This window comes from Neofelis nebulosa, chromosome 14 (genome assembly GCF_028018385.1).
Source record: "Neofelis nebulosa isolate mNeoNeb1 chromosome 14, mNeoNeb1.pri, whole genome shotgun sequence".
Classification (NCBI taxonomy): Eukaryota; Metazoa; Chordata; class Mammalia; order Carnivora; family Felidae; genus Neofelis; species Neofelis nebulosa.
In genome coordinates, this window is record NC_080795.1 from 54,994,609 (window position 1) to 55,015,346 (window position 20,738).

Sequence of the window (20,738 nt, forward strand, 5' to 3'; positions counted from 1 at the left end):
GGAGACAGAGCATGAACAGGAGAGGGGCAGAGAGAGAGGGAGACAGAGAATCCCAAGCAGACTCCAGGCTCTGAGCTGTCAGCACAGAGCCCAACTCAGGGCTCAAACTCAGGAACTTTGAGATCATGACCCGAACTGAAGTCAGCTCCTTAACCGACTGAGCCATCCAGGCGCCTCAACAGTCATGTCTTTAAATTGGATTAAAAGAAAAAAAAAAAATAGAAGGGTGCCTGGGTGGCTCAGTTGGTTAAGTGTCCAACTTCGGCTCAGGTCATGATCTCGAGGTTTTTGAGTTCGAGCCCCATGTCAGGCTCTGGGCTGACAGCTGGCTCAGAGCCTGGAGCCTGCCCTGGATTCTGTCTCCCTTTCTCTCTGGCCCTGCCCCGCTCACACTCTGTCTCTCTCAAAAATAAATAAACATTAAAAAAAATTTTTGGTTTTAATTAAAGAAAAAAAAAGGAAAAAACAGCTGACTTTAAATGTCTGATTATTGATAACAATAGGGGCCCCTGGCTGGCTCAATTGGAAAAGCATGTGACTCTTGATCTTGGGGTTGTGAATTCAAGCCCCATGTTAGGGGTAGAGATTACTAAAAAAAAAAGAACTTTCAAAAACAGAAGAATTGATTATTGATAGCAATTAAGAAAAGTTAAAAGTCATTTGAACCACATTAAGAATTCCTATTATTAAAACTCTGGAAAATTTCATTTAGGGTTTTGAAAAAATGAGAATGTATTTATATTAATATTATATTTGATTTCTGTAATCTACTTAAATAATGTACTGTGTTCTGTGAAATCATTAAGTCTCATCTTTTATAAGAATGTTTTAAAATGATTATATATATATGACAGTAAGTCATTGACAAAAATTTTAGAAAAATGTACATTCAATTCATTATTAATTTAAAACAAAAATACAATTTTACACTTATTCTTAATAATTAAATAGGGGAGATATAACAAGTGAATACTTTTGATAAAGAGTTTTTTAGAATTCAACGTGAGTAAATTCCATCTTTTCATTTTCAACTGCTTTAGTGTAGACTCATACCTTTACACTAAAATCCCTTTAATTTTTATCATTCATTAACAATGCAGACCATATTTCATGTGAGGCGTGCATATCTATCTTTGACTCAGTACTTAATTTCTCAGGGACTGACAACGAGATAAGTTACTGGTAATGATGTTTCAAAATGCCTTTGTATATGGACAAAATGACATTGTCCTCTTCATTGCACTGGGACATGTTTAAAGGTAAAGGAAAATCTGACAAATTCTAGCTATTCATCTTCCATGAGTCTTCTAGGTGCTTGGAATAAATCCTCCCAACTGTATAACAGCCCACTCTAATGCAGAATTTAGCTTAATGTGGGCTTGTTCTGGATTCCTTCCAAAGGGAGGCAATTATCTTTGGAAGTACCCAAGAACTCATTTTTATAGCCTAGTCTGCTGCAGAGATCACTGAATGGGTTGATGATGGTGATGATGAGGATAACAATATGGTAATAATAGCTGCCACGTTTACTTATTTAATTTCCGCTCTTTTATTAGCTGTGTGACATTAAGAGGGTTTCTTAATCCCTCCATAACTCCTTTTCCTCATCTGTAAAATAGGGGTCACAAAAGTACTTACCTTATGTTACTATTTTAAAATTAAATGAGATAATCCATGTAAATGTTTAGTGCAGTGTTATTATTTCTGTTGTCACTATTTTTATTATTAGGTTTCAGAAAATTTTTCTGATCCCCCTTACTGAGCACTTACTATGTGACTGTATCACATAGGATGTCACTCATTGCCATGTTAAAAACTTACCTCATTTCATTTATAATGCTTATAACCCAACAAAGAGAGTAATATTATCATTATATCTTTGCAGATAGAAACCAGGATAACAGATTTTTCAAGTGTCATAATGATAGTAGAAATAGACTTGAACACCTTTGTTGTACTGAAAGGCTTTGAAGGGCATTAACATGAAAATAATGCAGTGAGGAGAGATTACTGTTAGAAATGCTCTTCTCTTTAAAAACAGTTTTATACAGAAAATTTCTACCCTACACTTAAAATAATTGAGATGACTATATATTTTATAGGCCATGACCAACAACAATTGCATGTGATTTTCATTTTAAAAAATTGGTTCTTACTTATATCCATTGTAAAGAAGGTAGTCGATTGGATTGGTCATTAAATGATTCTCACTAGTCCACTGTGATATGCAAAAGACATAGTGGCATTTTTCCTGAGTTACTAAGAAACTGTGTAGAACCAGGCACTTATTGTTCACTGGATTAACTTCTATGATTACACTGAAATTAAATTTTTACAAACAAGATTTAGAAGCAGTGAAGCAAACTCAGGGTAAGTGCTTTGTTCATCCTGTCCTGTAAGCTGTTAAGTGAACCCTATATTGAATTTGAAAATTCCAATTAAATCCTTTTTACCCAGCTCTATCAAATGCCCTTATGTTGACAGAGATTGAGTCATACGGAACCATTAAAAATGCTTTTCGCCCAGTATATGTGATTTATTAATATTAGAAGTAAAATTGCATTTAGACTTACCCTTATTCTATTTAGTGCTTTCTTCCATTATGAAGGAACTCAGTAAACTTGAATTCCATTCTGTAATTGGAAGAGAGGTAATCTTTACATTTCTTATGTGTTATAAGGTTTTTTACATTGTATTTCCTTGGTTTTCCTGGAATCAACTCAAAACTGAAAAGTTTTTTGGAGTGCCTGAGTCACTCAGTTGATTGAGCATTGGGTTCTTGGTTTTGGCTCAGGTCATGATCTCATGGTTTGTGAGTTCAAGCCCCACATTGGGCTCCGTGCTGACAGTGCTCAGCCTGCTTGGGATTCTCTCTCTCCCTCTCTCTCTGCCCCTCCCCCCACCCCTGACTCTTGCTTAAAAATACATAAATAAACTAAAAAAAAAAAAGAAAAGTTTTTCAATCAGTAAATATTTATAGAAATGTATTTTGCAAGTTCCAGGGGGGTGGTTGTATATACAAATAGAATATGCATTATATATCATATACATAAGTTATACCATATATGTGAATAGACACACAACATACACACACGTAAGAAACTAACAGTACAGTAAAGTTTACCCTGATGACTATGTCAGTGGGTCACATTGTTATTAGTCCATGCTAGAAAAGTAGTGAAAAATCAGAAGCAATATAAGGAAAATAGTAGAGATAAGTAAGGAGAAAGGCAATTTTTCTTTGCAAAATGGTTCTTAGTTACATAGTATAGTTCCTTTAAATAGCCTCCTCCTGTGTTTTAAACGTGGTCTAATTAAAGAAAAATATAAAGTAACTTTTTAGGACACATATGCTGAACTCTGCCAACATAGGTTTATTAACTACATTGTAAACTTGATAGAATACCTGTTATTCTCATCTCAGTCGGAGCACATAGAACATTAATTTAAATATTTTATATATTAAATCACTACACATAAATGGGAAAAATCTAATTTTGTTTGAGTTCAAAATTACTGCTTTTTACATTTAACTGTATGTTTAACTTATACTTTTATCACTGGTTCAAAAGAATAGAAATTTGGGTTTATAGTCAGCACACATTAATTTGGTTAATTTGAAAAAAGAGCCTTGGATCAGTGCATGTGTTACAGAGAATATTTTCTCTATACAGTGTAATTAAATTGGTGGGAACTGAATATAAAAATTTGTCATTTTTTCAACATGAAAAACAGCAGTGAGCCATCTGGCTTCTCCTTCACACCATTGCATCTGATTGACAGCTCAGTTATAGACCCGGCCTCCCCATTCTCCCACAAACAGATTTCCCGGAAAACTAAACCAAATGGGAATCCAGAGGAAGTTAAAACATAGCAAATTTGTCCTGGCCTGATTTTTAAAAAAAATTCTAGAAGGTCAAATTAATCCATTTAGTAACAGGGAATGTTTCATTTTCATGGCAGCAGCGAGAAATATCCTATTCCATCCTGCTTATGCTATTTGAAATGGAAAAAAATAATCTCAATTATATTGTAAAAGAAGAGAAATAAAACAAATTGGGATTTTAAAACGACTTTATGAAATATCAACTTCGTAATAGATTCAAAACTGACACTGACTCTAGGCCACATATGTTTTACTTAATTAAGAACAGATAATTAAGGTAATTAAGAACAGATAATTACCGACCATACAGAAGTTTTGAGAATAGTAAGTAGTTTTACAGATGCATATGTGTTTATATGTGTGTATAGAACAGGAATTTTAATTTGTTTTTTTTAATGAAAGCCAAAAATATGGAACTGTTTCCTCATTTAATATTGCTCAATAAGTAAGAAACTATCACAACTATTTTTCAGCAAAAATTTCAAAAAGACTCCATTCACAGTAAAGTTTTGTCTTGCTTCACTTTTATTCTGGTAATAGTATTACCAACTGGCAATAAAGGTCTTTGTAAAATATTTAGTGAATGACTAATTGTAAAATAAAAAGCAAGTTTGGATGTATTTGAACAGGTAGGAATAAGGCCACGGTAGAGGAGTGTGTGGCCTCTTTCAGTGTTAAGAACGTGGGCAAACCTTGCTGGCATTTGGAGCCATGTTCACGGGGGAAGTGGTGACCTACTTTCAACTCCTCTTTGAATGAGAATTTGTCCCTAGGGCAATGAGAGTAACAAAGTGAGTGAGCCTCTCTCCAGTGAATTGGTGGAGAACACTTTCTTATATAAGTACTGGATAAGGGATGCTGTTAAAATATTTGTTCTCAAGGTTGAGGGTTTTCCAATATGGCTATGATAGAAGGTGGCTGGCCCATTTCTCAAGGTAGTTTCAGGACCCTTTTACACTCTTAAAAATTATTGAAGACCTCAAACTTTTGCTGATGTGGGTTAAATTTATCGATATTTATCACATTAAAAGTTAAAACAAAAAATTTAGAAGTACTTATTAAATCATTAAAAAAAAGTAACAAGCGGGGCGCCTGGGTGGCGCAGTCGGTTAAGCGTCCGACTTCAGCCAGGTCACGATCTCGCGGTCCGTGAGTTCGAGCCCCGCGTCGGGCTCTGGGCTGATGGCTCGGAGCCTGGAGCCTGTTTCCGATTCTGTGTCTCCCTCTCTCTCTGCCCCTCCCCCGTTCATGCTCTGTCTCTCTCTGTCCCAAAAATAAATTAAAAATGTTGAAAAAAAAAAAAGTAACAAGCACAATACTTGTTAACGAAATAAATACTCTTAAAGAAAAATGTTTTCCAAAACAATATACTTAGTGAGAATAATGACATTGTTTTACAATTTTTCATATCTCCTTGATAGCTGGCTTAATAGAAGACAGCTGTATTTTCATATCTGCTTTTGCATTCAAACTGTTGAAGTTTGATATATTTCTTGAAGTTTATAAAGAAAATTCAGTGTCAGGTAGTTGGAAAAAAGAGGTGCATTTTAACAGCTTTTGGATATACTGTTATATATGCTTCTGTGCTATACTAGAACATGACAGGCTAGTTCCAAAGGAGAATCTGAACTGTATCAGTGAGTTTTCATATTCAGTTATATTAAAATCCATCGGCCTGTCTTCCCTTGGAAATTGTTTTTTAACCCATGCATGATTTTGTTATGTCATTGCGTTATTCTTTTGGAAAATGTTGGTTTCTCCAAAAAGTGACACATTTAATTAAACAGCACCAAAAATCCATTTTGTTAATATCACCAGCAATTTCATCAGAGAAGTTTTTAAGCATTGGGAAGCTATCAAACTCATGGCAGTAGAAAAAGCTTTGCAAAATTCTAACTTTCACTTGGAAGATCAAAATTTGTTATCGGCAACAAATACAGTCTGCTTCCTTGACAGTAACAGGATCCACTCATTCATTTTAAAGAAATTACTCATAAATATCTGAATAGTTTGTCTCTCAGTCCATGTTTTCAAGTGAAAATGGTGCTCTGTGGGAAAAAAGCTAGTTCAGCTTGTAATTCAGAATAATTACACAAGAGCTTTTCCTTGAGACAACCACGGATATCACAGAGAGCTCCAGTACACTTCCCATTTAGTTAAATAAAACATTTAAAAAGGACATGTACGCAGGTGATAAAATTTGACAAAATTCGTATTTTAGTTAAGTAAGTAACTTTTATTATTATCCATCAAGGATATTGTTAGCTGGCTTTTTTTTTTTTTTTACCCCTTTAAACATATGAAGAATATGATGACAGCTGTACAGATTGGTGTCACTGCTTTGAGGTGTGCTAACACCCAAGCACTTTTACCCACCATTGCTCTGACACTATTAGTGCAAATCTAGATGCAGTGGAAGACACAAATAACTCCTTGGTATTCTGGAAATAATATTTTAAATCAAGGACTCCTACTGATGCATAGGGGCACTTGTACCCCAATGTTTATAGCAGCACTCTCAACAATAGCCAAATTATGGAAAGAGCCTAAATGTCCATCAACTGATGAATGGGTAAAGAAATTGTGGTTTATATACACAATGGAATACTACTTGGCAATGAGAAAGAGTGAAATATGGCCTTTTGTAGCAACATGGATGGAATTGTAGAGTGTTATGCTAAATGAAATAAGCCATACAGAGAAAGACAGATACCATATGTTTTCACTCTTATGTGGATCCTGAGAAACATAACAGAAACCCATGGGGGAGGGGAAGGAAAAAAAAAAAAAAAGAGGTTAGAGTGGGAGAGAGCCAAAGCATAAGAGACTGTTAAAAACTGAGAACAAACTGAGGGTTGATGGGGGGTGGGAGGGAGGGGAGGGTGGGTGATGGGTATTGAGGAGGGCACCTTTTGGGATGAGCACTGGGTGTTGTATGGAAACCAATTTGACAGTAAATTTCATATATTAAAAAATAAAAAAAAATAAAAAAAATAAATAAATCAAGGACTCCTAAAAGGTCTCATAAAATCTCAGGGGTTTATAGACCACATTTTGAAAACTATTGTTGTAAGAAATATATGTATTTTGACAACTTAAACACACAATTTATGTGTTTAATTTGGAATTACACAAAGATGTATAGGACTTTTATATTTTGTTTTGCAAGGTTTCATCAAAAAAAATTCCTGTACCTAATGTATGCTGTGAAGGTAAGCACACACATACCCTAAACATAAATTTTACACACACACACACACACACACACACACACACACACAGAAATGTGATCATATGAATGTATGCATATTTTCAGATATGCAGAAAAAAACGTAATTAATCTCAGCTCCAATTATAGAATATAATATAAAGTTAAGCTTTTCTTTTTAGTTTAATCACATAAATTTCATATAATGCCATAATTTAAAAAACTTTAAGGTAATAGATAGTCTTTTTGTGTAAAAGTGCCCAGTCTCAGATTTTTGGCCTCCTTTATGTTTCACTCTAGAGGGGCAAGGTATGGCCCAGAAAGATGAGATTCTCCTGTATAGTTTAAATGAAACCAATTGGATCATCACTGGGTAGGAGGAGGGCTTCCTGGACTATTGTTATATATGAGTGCAAACTGCCAGAAGCCAACGTTGGGCCATTTGCTTCTTCTGGTCTGTAAGTTCCTCTCCTTTGTTCCTTTTCCCCTTTGCTCAGGTTATAAATGGTTAATCAGTTCCCTCCAGTATCTCATCTCTATCTCTCCCCAGCAGTGCATGGAGCCACTTCTGGTTTCTGTCTATAATCTTCTACTATTACTTCCAAATAATCACATCTGCCCCAAGTTAGAAGTGATTGGGTTTGGGGCACCTCCTAGAACTTGCAGCTTCTCGGGACACCTGGGTGGCTCAGTCAGTTAAGCGTTGGACTTCAGCTCAGGTCATGATCTCGCAGTTTGTGAGTTTGAGCCCCGTCGGGCTCTGTGCTGACAGCTCAGAGCCTGGAACCTGCTTCAGAATCTGTGTCTCCCTCTCTCTCTGTCCCTCCCCTGCTCACTCTCTGTCTCTCAATAATAAATAAACATTAAAAAAAAAATTAAAAAAAAAAAAAGAGAACTTGCAGCTTCTCACTAAAATGGAAAGCACATGTTCCTGGGCTTTCTCATACCTCCTAGAAGCTTCTAAATTCCTTTCCTGGACCTGCAGGGGTTTATCATCAATATGTGTTTGTGTTCATGAGCGATACAGGAACCCTAAAGCTGATCTTCTTCATGCCCTATCTTTCCCTCTCCCTTTTTCTTTATAATTCATGTTTTCCCCCTCATGTCTCAGTCATTGGTTCTCAGGGTTCGCATGTTCTCCTTAAAGAGACACTTGGAAATGTGGTCATGGTGTTGTGGATGGGGTGGCTTGTTTTTACCTGTCACAAAGGTTGGAGAATACGATTGACAATTAACTATGTAGGAGCCAGACATGCTAAATATACTTTAATGTATGAGCAATAAAGAACTGTTATTCCAGAAATGCTAGTAATGCTGTCATGAGAAACAATGCTCTAGATACAACTTTCTCAGAACCTGGGGAAGGAGGTTTCACAGCTTAACGGTGGTCTTTAATAACAGACGCAACAAAACTTATCTAAGTCTTCCCATGATCCTCCAGATGGATGCCTTGAGCTGACTGCACAAAGTGTCATGGACCAGAAATACAAAAAAAAAAAAAATACTATTATCATCAAATGAAATATGTACATATATTTGAATTTGTGATCATTTTTTTTGCTACCATGGCATAGGGATGACACATTAAACAGAATAACTAAATATATAAATATATGTGCATTTATTTAAAATGTACAGCAAAATAACATTGCTTTCTTGTCATAACTGTAAAGTTGGTAGGTCCTTATGGATAGATGTTGGCACACATCACAAAAACAGCCTGTCATGTATGCTCCACAACTGAACTGGCAAGGTTTCCAGAAGAATCCATAAAAAAGCTGAAATTACTTTCTTTAATACCTTTGGTTAGCCTTCTCAGGGACAGAATGCCCAAAATGATTTCCTTGCTAGCTTCCAGAGAATCATTTTACTTCCAAAGTTGCAAACGAGAGTTGCTGTTTCCAGAATGTCTTTGCAGTGCTTTGCTATTCACTTTTCTACACTTCAATCTGTTTTTCCCTTTAATAACTCAGTTTATTAACTGACTCCCTCACATGAGAGAAAACAGTTTTCATGTAGAAATAAAGAAATGGACTGCAAATAATTAACTAAATATCCTGTAGGTATTTTTCATACAATAATTAACTAAATATCCTTTAGATATATTTGATACTGTTCACTCAGAATATTCTAAACCTTGGTCTTTGTTTAATAAAGTACATAGTATATGTATAATAATCATACAAAATTCCTAGAGATCCATTGGCCAAACATTGAATTTAGGCATCAGAATTCTCAACCACTTACGTAATTATGATTCTTTAAGTCAACGCACGAAATTAACATATTCAGATTGAATATTTTTTGTTTGGATGTGATATATTTGCAAAAATAATCCTTCTCTTAACACTGTCTTACAGTTTCCATTTATTTAATTTTGCCATTTTTTTCCTCCAAATACATTCATTAATGGGCATATGTTACGCCTGATGAGAGCAACACATTTGAATTGATTTTTTTTTCAAAGAGAACATTAAAGGACTTGCATGACAGATATTTCTTGAGTTGTGAATTAATTTGGAGTGATTCAGAGTCAGTGGAAGTTTTGGAGATGTTTTAATTTAGAAAGATGACAATATGTGAGTTAGCACACACGCTACAAAATCCATAGCCATGTCCAATATGTTGTGTATCTTCTCTATCTTTTATAGAGTGTCAAATTGAAAATAAAATAATCTTTGACAAAGATTGACTTATTTTTGAATATTTTAAGAGATAGAAATATTTTTTTGAGTTAACTGTATATATTTAATTTTCATTATTCACAATTTTGGTGACTACTGGTGTTCATTTGCCTTCACTTAAGAAAATTTTTTTTCATGTTTATTTTTGAGAGAAAAACAGAGCATGAGCAGGGGAGGGCCGGAGAGAGAGAGGGACACCCAGAATCTGAAGCAGGCTCCAGACTCTGAGCTGAGCTGTCAGCACAGAGCCCAATGGGGGGCTTGAACTCATGAGCGGTGAGATCAGGACCTGAGCTGAAGATGGATGTTTAACTGACCGAGCCACCCAGGTGCCCTGTTTGCCTTCACTTTAATAGTGATTTAGGAAAGATTGAATGGAGGTGCATATTTGTGGTTCAAAGACAACCATTTAGAGTTGTTGGTTTTAGTGTAGTCTGAAATTAGAACATGCGGTTAAAAGTTTTCATTGGGGAGACAGAACTGGAAACTCATGTTTTTGTTGTTAGTGATTTTGTTCTCTAGCATTTGTTCAGAAATCTGCACCGAGACACAGCTTAGATAGTTGAATCAGAAAAGTCTTTAAAAACTCACCAAAAGGAGGGCGATGATTATCTAGAAAAGCTTTTGTGTATTCACTAGAGGACCACATGCAAACCAAATGGGCAGCTGAAATGGTTAAAAGGTGGAATCTTTAATGGGATGGCATGATTAGGTGACCAAGAAAGTGCATTTGCAGAGAGTTCATCTGAGTATCTGTGTATGAAACAGATGGAATAGGAGCATTTTCCCTAAGACAAGTAAAGACAAAGAGGCAGAACAATGAGCTCTGGCAGTTGGGACTTTTACCTTTCTTTGGTGGTGAATGCTTGATGGGTCTATGGGCATTGGAATATTTGAGGATTAAGTGGGATCACATGTAAAATATTTTGAAAGTCATAGAGTTTATTATTATTTTTTCTTTTCTAGGCATAAAACACAAAGGTATTACTAATATTTAGTGACTGCGATTTATAAGTTTAACTAAAAAAATAAATAAAGTAGTAAATTCTCAATAGTTATTTCTCCCTGAGGCACATTATACATTCAAAAGGCAGTTGTTTTTCTCACGATTTCAGTCACTATTACAGAATCTGTATTCCTTTAAAAATCAATTCTTAGACACAAGAAGAGCCAGTTGGTTTCTGATTACTGCACACCTGGCATGCTCAACTGCTTGTTACATCTGAGCATCCAGGGGATCTTATTTATTGCTTGAAACTGTGCCTCAGCACACCCTGAACAGTATTTGTTCTTTTTTTCTTGCTTTGTCCTTTGATGGCTTTGCTCAGCTCACCATAGATCTTAAGTGTCTGGGTATCCCTACCTCACCCATCCTTCCCGCATTTTTATTTTTTATTTACTCATGTTTTAAATGCTTATTTATTTTTGAGAAAGAGAGAGAGGTGCAGAGAGAGAGGGAGACAGAGGATCCGAAGTGGGTTCTGCCCTGACAGCAGAGAGCCCAATGTGGGGCTCCAACTCATGAACTTCAAGATCATGACCTGAGCTGAAGTCAGACGCTTAACCGAATGAGCCACCCAGGCGCCCCATCCTTCCTATATTTTTAACCTAGTGGAGTTTGAAGTTAAAACAGGGCCACCTAACATCCAATTTTAGAAACAGGCCATTTAATATTGATGAATCTGTGGAGTGTGTTTGCAAGGACAATCCTTCCTACTTGTTTTTGATGGTCACAGGTGTAAATGGATGTAGTTACAGATGAGCCATTCCTCTTAACATTTCTTCTGGAAACTTTTAGATTGTGTATATATATATATATATATACACACACACACACACACAAAATATATAAATACATTATATATATTATATATACAAACTATAAATATATACAAAATGTAAATATATTTATATATTATATATATTTATATTTTGTATATATTTGTGTATATTTTATATATACATATATATACTCTTTTATCAAATGTGTTGGCATTGAAAAAAATTAAAGAGTTTTGTTTCCTCTCCAAAATGTTTTTCAAATCCATACACTCCTCCACTCCCTCACTATTATTCTAATCTGAGCTATCAACTCTTGGTATCCATTAAATAATTTCTTCCTTCCACTCTTGACTTTTACCAAATTCCAATAGGTTGCATCATGGCATTAAAAAAATTCAAATCATATAATGCTGGTTCCCTGATTAAAAGCCTTCAGTCCTTTTCATCACACATAGAATGAAGTTTAAATTCCTTTCCATGGCCTTTAAGGCTTCTGGACTCTCCAACTACTCATTTGTAACCACATAGACTGGACATTTTGATCTTTTGCTGCTGGTCTCCTATTTCTTATATGACATTAGCTACAAAATGGGGGAAGAAACAGAGTATTTTTAAAGTTTATTTATTTATTTTGACAGAGAGAGAGAGAGAGAGAGAACACACACGTGCATGAATGGGGGAGGGGCAGAGCAAGAGAGGGAAAGAAAGAATCCCAATTCACAACAAGGGGCTCAATCCCACAACTGCGGGACCACCACCTAAGCTGAAAACAAGAGTCAAGAGCCCAACCAGTTGAGCCACCTAGGCACCAGAAGAAAAGGATATTTTTAATACCTGATACCTTCTCTTCTCTCTCCAGTACAGCTATATAAGCTTCGGAAGTGTAGTAGTCTTGTCTGTACTGCTCACCACTGTATTCTCAGGCCCAATATAGGCCCTGTCACATAACTGGCACTAATAAATACAGATTTTGTAGACAATGATTTACTGGAAACTGGAATATGCTACTGTGCAATGTGGCAGTTGTCAAAACTCAGGTTTAGAAACATTTGTCCATATACACAAATATGCCATTTCTGGAGCCAGAGCTAAGGACATTGCCTCTTTATAGACAGACTGGCTTGAGGACTTGTTTATTGGTCTCTTCTAGAACATTGCAAAGATACGTCACCTCTTCTTAGCAGGGCTTCTTTTCTCCTGGTTTAAGTAATCTCCAGGAACCTTTATTTTTTAAAGTTTATTATTTTGAGAGAGAGATAGAGTGCAAGCAGGGGAGGGGCAGAGAAAGAGATTCAGAGAGAGAGAGAGAGAGAGCGACAGAGAGACAGAGACAGAATACCAAGCATGCTCCACATTGTCAGTGTAGAGTCCAAGTTGGCGCTCGAACTCACGAACTGCCAGATCATAATGTGACCTGAGTTCAAAAGTCAGGTGCTTAACCTACTGAGCCATCCAGGAGCCCCTGGGAACCTTTAAATATAGGATTGCTCATCAATTATAACAGTATATGCTCCAGCTCAGTGCTCTTGAATGAATTTAAATGCTTAGCAATGCTGAGAAAAATATTTATGGACATTTGCCTGAAAAATATCCAGTCCATTATTCTAGATAGTCTACATTTTATAGATTGATTTTGTCAGACCATTATCAAGATATTCATTGGGATCATGCCAAATTGGTCTAGTGTAGAATTTTTTTTTAACTGAGTTATATCATGGTGTATATTCTCTGATCTATACTGATGGACCTTATAAGAAAGAGCTTTAAAACAGCTCATGTCTGATTTTTCTGTAAATATGTTATTGAGGATGATACCTATTCCATTACATGGTATACTCTCTAGGACGATCTCTACTATGAAATTATTTTCTTTCTCAGATAGAAGAATAATTATTTTCAGTAGATTTGTGTTGCTTATGGACATTGAAATTTAGAGGATTTATTCACATATATATTTTAAAAGCATTACAATTAATGTTTATCACATGTTTACTATAAGCTAGGTATCATATAAAAATACTTTATGTGGGTTATCCCATTTCATTCTCATAATAACCCTACTACATAGGTATTGTTATTACTCTTATTTTACAGATAAAGAAACTGAGGTGCAGAGAGGGTAAATAATTGTCCAAAGTTATTAGAACTGGGACATATTAGAACTGGGAAATGTTAGAACCAAATTGTGAACATAGCCTAACTTATGTAGGCTGTCTCTCACATAGATCTAGCTTATATTTCTGAAGTTTATTTTTCTTTTGTTTCATTTTTTTATCTGCTTAAACGATCTTAAATTATTGTGGGAAAATGTGGAGTATAATAAAGTGAAAAATATACCAAGCTGCTTTTCCTTATGAGCATTATCTCTTATCACAAATCTCAAATAAATGAATAGGTAGGAAATCAAGTAGACAATGTTAAAAACTGCATCTTTATTACAGGAAGCTGTTTATTAACTATTATTGTTTTCTAAGTGCATATTTCAACTTTGACTGTGTTGTAAATTAACCTCTCTTTTTCTTGGGTCATTTTCTCAAATTACACCCATGGGAGATTAAATTCTCTTTTTCTTGGGTTATTTTCTCAAACTACAGTAACTTGTTATGTTACTGAAGATTAGCTGTGCCTATAGTATTATGTTCAGTCAATTATGATGAATTCTCTGCCTAAAGTTTCATCCTTTGACAGTTTCCCACACATTCTCCACTTAGCAGTCAGAGAGGTCTTTCTAAATGTTGGTACATTTGCTTATGTCATTCTCCTGCTTAAAACCCATCAAGGGCTCTTGATTCCTCTCAGGACACTTTCTCAGTTCCTTATCATGGCTCACAGAGTGTTTAAGGATCCAAGGTTCACTTTAGTTTTGTCCCTCCCACATTTTCTGTAGCCATCCTAACTTAGTTCTACTTTTGAGAGGGAGTCCTTCTCTCTCTCCATCTAGGCCTTCACACTCTATGTAGAACAGCTTCCTGCTTCTATTTCCATGTGCCTGGCTGTAAAGTGTCTGTTAGTTTTCAGCCTAGGTATTTCCTCTGTTCAATGTAGGCTCCTCCTTTACTGCTCCATGGCCCTCGGGTTTATCCTACCAGAGCTGTGCTGATTTATCCATTTGTCCTTTTCAACGGGAAACCAAATTCCATTAAAAAAAATTTTTTTTTAATGTTTATCTATTTTGAGAGAGAGACAGAGACAGAGACAGAGAGAGAGGCCGAGAGAGAGGGAAACAGAACCCTAAGCAGGCTCCAGCTCTGAGCTGTCAGCATAGAGCCTGCAAAATCCTCTTTAAAAGAGGAGTGTTTGTGGGCGCCTGGGTGGCTCAGTCGGTTAAGCGACCTTCAGCTCAGGTCACGATCTCGTGGTTCCTGAGTTGGAGCCCTGCCTTGGGCTCTGTGCTGACAGCTCAGAGCCTGGAGCCTGCTTCAGATTCTGTGTCTCCCTCTCTCTCTGCCCCTCCCCCGCTCACATTCTGTCTCTCCTTCAAAAGTAAATAAACATTAAAAAAAGTTAAAAAAAAAAAAAAAGAGGAGTGTTTCTAGTTCACTATCTTGTTCTTTGCCTCTACTGTAGAGATCAGCATTTAATAAGCCCACAGTATTTTCCTTTTCAAAAATTGAATGTCTTTTATAGGTATTATATATGTATTTATTTATATTCTCCTTAAATATATCACATTATTGATATAGGTCCCACCCAACTGTTCTGTCTCAACCTGAGTTTGAATTCCAATTTCCCTACTTACCAGTTGTGTGGCTTTGGGTACATTAAACAAAGTTTCAGTGTCTTCATTTTAAAATCTAGTGGCATGGAGTGCCTGGGTAGTTCAGTCAGTTAAGTGTTAGACTCTTGATCTCAACTCAGGTCATGATCTGGCAGTTTGTGGGATTGAGCCCCACGTTGGGCTCTATGCTGACAGCGTGGAGCCTGCTTGGGATTCTATCTCTCCCTCTCTCTCTCTGCCCCTTCCTTGCTTTTATACGCACATGTTCTCTCTCTCTCTCTCAAAATAAATAAATAAACTTAAAAAAAATAAAATAGGGGAGCCTGTGTGGCTCCCTCAGTCAAGTGTCCAACACTTGATTTAGGCTTAGGTCATGATCATTCAGTTTGTGAGCTTGAGCCCCATATCGGACTCGGTGCTGACAGTTCAGAGCCTGCTTGAGATTCTCTCTCTCCCTCTCTCTGCCCCACCCGGCTACTCTCTCTCTGTCTCTCAAAATAAATAAATAAAACTTAAACAAATTTTAAAAAATAAAATAAAATCTAGTGGTGCTTAGCTAATAGAGTTGTAATGAGTAGTACCTGTGATAAGACATAAAACACTTAGTACTTGGAACGTAGTAAGTTTTTCTTCTAATATCAGGTGTTTTGTTTTGTTTTGTTTGTATTGTGAAGATTAGTAACTGGCTGTGGGGACAAGCATATGTTCTGTGGATTCAAATCCTGGTGTGGTTTCTTATTGGATATGTAAGTTTGTTCCCAGAGAGTCTCTTTTCTTACACATAAAATGTGAATAATAGTAATATTCACTTGAACAGGTTACTGTGAGGTTTAGGAAAGATAACATAAGTAAAATCCTTAGGATATTATCTGGTACACAGCAGAGGCTTAATAAGTGTTAGATATTGTTATTACCAAATTTATCCCTGTCACCAGTTCATCAGTTCACTGAAGTCACAGATTTCTGTTTGTTCATCTTTGAAGTCCTAGGATCAGTGTTTTGCATTAGTTCCTTGCATATATTAATGTGTCTACATGTAAAATAATAATGACCTTGAGAATAGTAAAGGACTGAACTATTGTTGTCCACTTACAACTTCGTGTGACTTAGTGCATCAGCCAGTTGAAATTGGGGTATCTAGGGACAGAAGTTAGTTTTGGGGTAAATCATTGGATGTGGAGACATTTTGCAGTAAAGATAAGGCTATATGATGACACTATCTTTAGAGAAAGGTATGTCAGCAGTTGAGAAGGAAATGCAGCAAGGTTAATTGGGAGAGCTTCAAGAAAAAAATTTAACCTAATTCTCAGTTTTAGTTATGATTAGCTTTCGGGGATAGTTTCAGTGCTAATCCAAGGAAACAGAAGAAAGGAATTTTGTAAGTGGGCCAGCTTTGCATGGTATTGTTTTCCGACAGGAATCAAATCCATATGATAAGATAATTTGGTAAATAGGCCTTGTATGTTTTTTTTAGAGCTGAGGTTTATTTGAATAGACTAGACAATATGCCCAGGAGGATGTGCATTAATTAGTAAGCTATTAGTGTTAAATTGCTGCTAATTTGGAGTTGGTAATTGAAAGGACCTAGAAGACTACAGAATGGTGCTGACAGCACTTTGGGACAGAAGGAAATTTGAAACAGCTCTTGTGTATCTCATCTTTCAGTGATAAAAGACAAGGTTTGTTTCACTTGAATAAATTAACTGTTATCTGAACTTCCAGTCTTCCTTTAAAAATTACAATTAAATATGGTATAGCGGTAAGTGTGAGTTCCCTTCAAAGTTCAGTTTGGAATACACCACACGTGGGCGTGCAAGATTACTAAGTATTTTCTAAAATTGTAGTCAGTTAAAAATGGGAAACTTGGTCAGGTTAACATAACTCAAAATGCTTCTTAAATGTAATTCTGTGTTTATAGAGGGGGAAAAAACAATAATTTAATATGAATATACAATTTAAAAAATCACCCATGTAGTTATAATTCTTTATATATAATAAAATTGAAGTTCCACTTCCAGAATGATAGTGTAAGGCGCTATGTGGATTGCTTCCAAGGAAATAATCATAACTGGTGAGATTATTTTAAAAACCCAACAATGTAAAGTCTCTGGAAAATGTCCTAAATGCATAAAGAAAAAGGAGAAATATGTATTTAAGAAAATCTACTAAGTCGCTGCAAGGTTAGTGAGACTCTAGGGTCCTTGAGCCTCCCTGTCACACCGCAGCTGGATGTGATGGAGACTCCACTCTGGGCAGTATGGTCAAGGACAGGGGCTACTTCTTCTTCCAATTTCTAATCAAGGACTATGCTATCCCTCAGGAAGAGGAGACCACTCTTCTTTCTTATCAGCCTCAGTTCCGTGTTGCAGAGGCCAAATTCCAGGCAAGTGTAGCCATGAGTTTAGAAGCTCCCTTCATCCAGCCAATTCCCACTCTTCCCCATGCTTCTGTGCAGCAGGGTGGGGATGCTGGGGCCTCAATCCCCCTTGCCATAGCTCATCATGGTTGGAAGGTCCATGCTGGGAGATACAAGCCTAAAAGGACAGGCAATCACCCTGCCCAGCGTCCTGCTCCTAAAGCAGAAGTGTCACTCTGACAGAAGCAGGCCAGTGTCTCTGCTCTCCAGGTCCAGAGTAGTGTCTCAGAGAGGTAGTGCATAAGAGAGCACCAAAAAGGATTTATTTGAAACAGAGAGTGGGTAAATTCAAGCCTGAGGCTTCCCTGAAAAAAAAAATGGAGATTTTGGTACTAAGTAATTAAGAGGATGCGGTAGCATCATTAGAGCAACAAACTAAACCTTCTGCTAGCTAGTTTCCCAGAGGGAACCAGGGAAAGAGAAATTGGAGCTCTTATACCTCCTGGGGAGAATGTAAAATGATGAAGTTGCTTTGGAAACAGGCTGGCTGTTCTGCAAAAGGTTAAACATAGAAGTTGCCCTATGACTCAGCAATTTTACTCTTAGTCTATGAAAAGCAAGGAAAACATATGTCCACACAAAATTTTTACATGAATCTTCATAGCATTATTCAATTATTCATAATACACATAAAGTGGAAACAACACAAGTGTTCATCAGCTGATGAACAGATAAATGAAATGTAGTATATCCAAACAATGGAATATTATTCAGTAAGACTAAGAAATGGAATATCAACATATGCTATCACATGGATAAACCTTGAAAAGCTATTGAGTGAAGTAAGTTAGTCACAAGAGGTCACATATTGTATGATTCTATTTGCATGAAATGTCCAGAATAGGCAAGCCTATAGAGATTAGCGATAGAAAATGGGTTAGTTGCCTAGGGTGGGAAGGGGTTGGGAGAAATGAAGAGTGACTTTAAATAGTAAGGGATTTCTTTTGGGATGATGAAAAGGTTCTAAAATTGACTGAGGTGATGGCTGAACAACTCTGTGAGTATCTTAAAAACCACTGAAGTGTGTACCTTAAATGGGTAAATGGTAAATTATGTAAATTATCTCTCAAAAAGATGATAAGAAAAACGAATTGAAACTTGTTCTTACAAATGGCTGTTTGCTTTTTCCTCACCTGGTCCATAATTGACTGAGTGGCCACACTCTTGTGCCTTGTATCAGATCACACTGCTCATTGAGGACATTATTTTTTTCTTCGCTTAGGGTGAGTCTACAATTTGGTATGTGGTATATGTGCACATGTGTGTGCATATCAACAATTTTGTTGAAGTACAATTGACATTCAATAAGCTGCACATATTTAAAGTATACAGTTTGATAATTTTTGACAGGTATATATATATATATTTCTGTGAAACGTTGACCAATATCAAGATAATGAACATATTCATCATTCTAAAAAGTGTCCCTTCGTAATCCCTCTCTTCTGGTCTTCCCTATTCTTTCTCCTTCCCCAGGCAACTACTTATCTACTGTCTATTATTATAGATTTGCTTGTGTTTCCTAGAATTTTATATAGATGGAATCCTACAGTGCATATTTTTTATTTGTTTGGCTTCTTTCTATAAACATAACGATTTGAAAAAGGTCCATTGTATAGTACATATCCATAGTTCATTTCATTTTATTGCTGAACTGTATGACATTTTATGGATATATCATTTTTTATCCACTTATTTTTTGATGGAAATTTATATTTTTCCAGTGTTGGGCTATTACAAGTAAAGCATCAATGGACAATAGTGTACAAATCTTTGTGTGAATATATATTGTATTTCTCTTGGGTAAATACTTAGGAGTGAAATGATTAGGTCATGTGGTAAGCATATGATAGGCTTTAAAAAATTGCCACATTGTTTTCTAAAGTGATTGTACCATTTTATACTCTATCACCAGTGTTATGAAAGTAACAGTTCCTCTACATCCTCACCAACAGGTGGTATGATCAGTTTTGGAATTTTTAACAGTCTAATGGGTGCATAGTCATAACACATTGCAGTTTTAATTTGTATTTCCCTAATCATGTTGAGCACCTTTCCATATGCTTGCCATCTGTATATCTTTGGAGGAGTGTCCAAATCTCTCTCTCTCTCTCTCTCTCTCTCTGTCTCTCTCTGTCTCTCTCTCTCTCTCTCTCTCTCTGTGTGTGTGTGTGTGTGTGTGTGTGTGTGTTGTTATTTTGTTATTGAGTTTTGAGATAGAAGGCCTTTATTAGATATATGGCTGATAAATAATTTCTCCCATTTTGTGACTGATCTTCTTTTCTCTTGATAGTCCTTCAAAAAAAACCAGAGTTTTAGATTTTGATGAAATCCAAGTAGCTAATTTATCTTTTATGGATTTAGTTATTGTGTTGCATCTGAAAAACTGCAGAACTCAAGAAAATGGAGAACTCTCCAATGTTTTCTTTTAGAAGTTTTATAGCTTAGGGTTTACACTTAGTCACTACCCAATATATTCTACTGCCTCCCTTCACTCTTCTTGGAATTCCAATCCTAGTCTTTTACTATCTTTAAGTATCTTTAAAATAGTTGTTATCATGGTTTTATTTAAATTCAGCTAAATTAATCAACTACAGATATACAAAACTGCTTTAATATATCCCAGTTGTAGGATGTATCTTTTTCCAATAAAAAATTATTTTCCAAAGGATGGGCTTATCTCATTTCCATGGCAATAGATATTTTTCTTTCAGGGGTAGAAATAAACTCTTAAACCAAATTCTAGATCTCAAGTTACCCATCCTTTTCTTTCTTTATTGTGTTTCGTACAAATTAACTTACAGAAATACAATAATCATGGTTGTAGAAATGTCATTTACACTGACCCCAATTTCAATCATGTTTTTCTCCTTAATCCAACAGGATGATAAAAAAATGTAACTTTTATGGCAATGAGGATTTTATGAACTGTTACTAATTATTTGAGTCAAAAGCACATAATGCACTAAGATTCCAGTGAAATACAACTTAGACCCAACTACTTAGCATTTGTACAGTGTAGTGTGATAGTGCCCTTTGTTGCA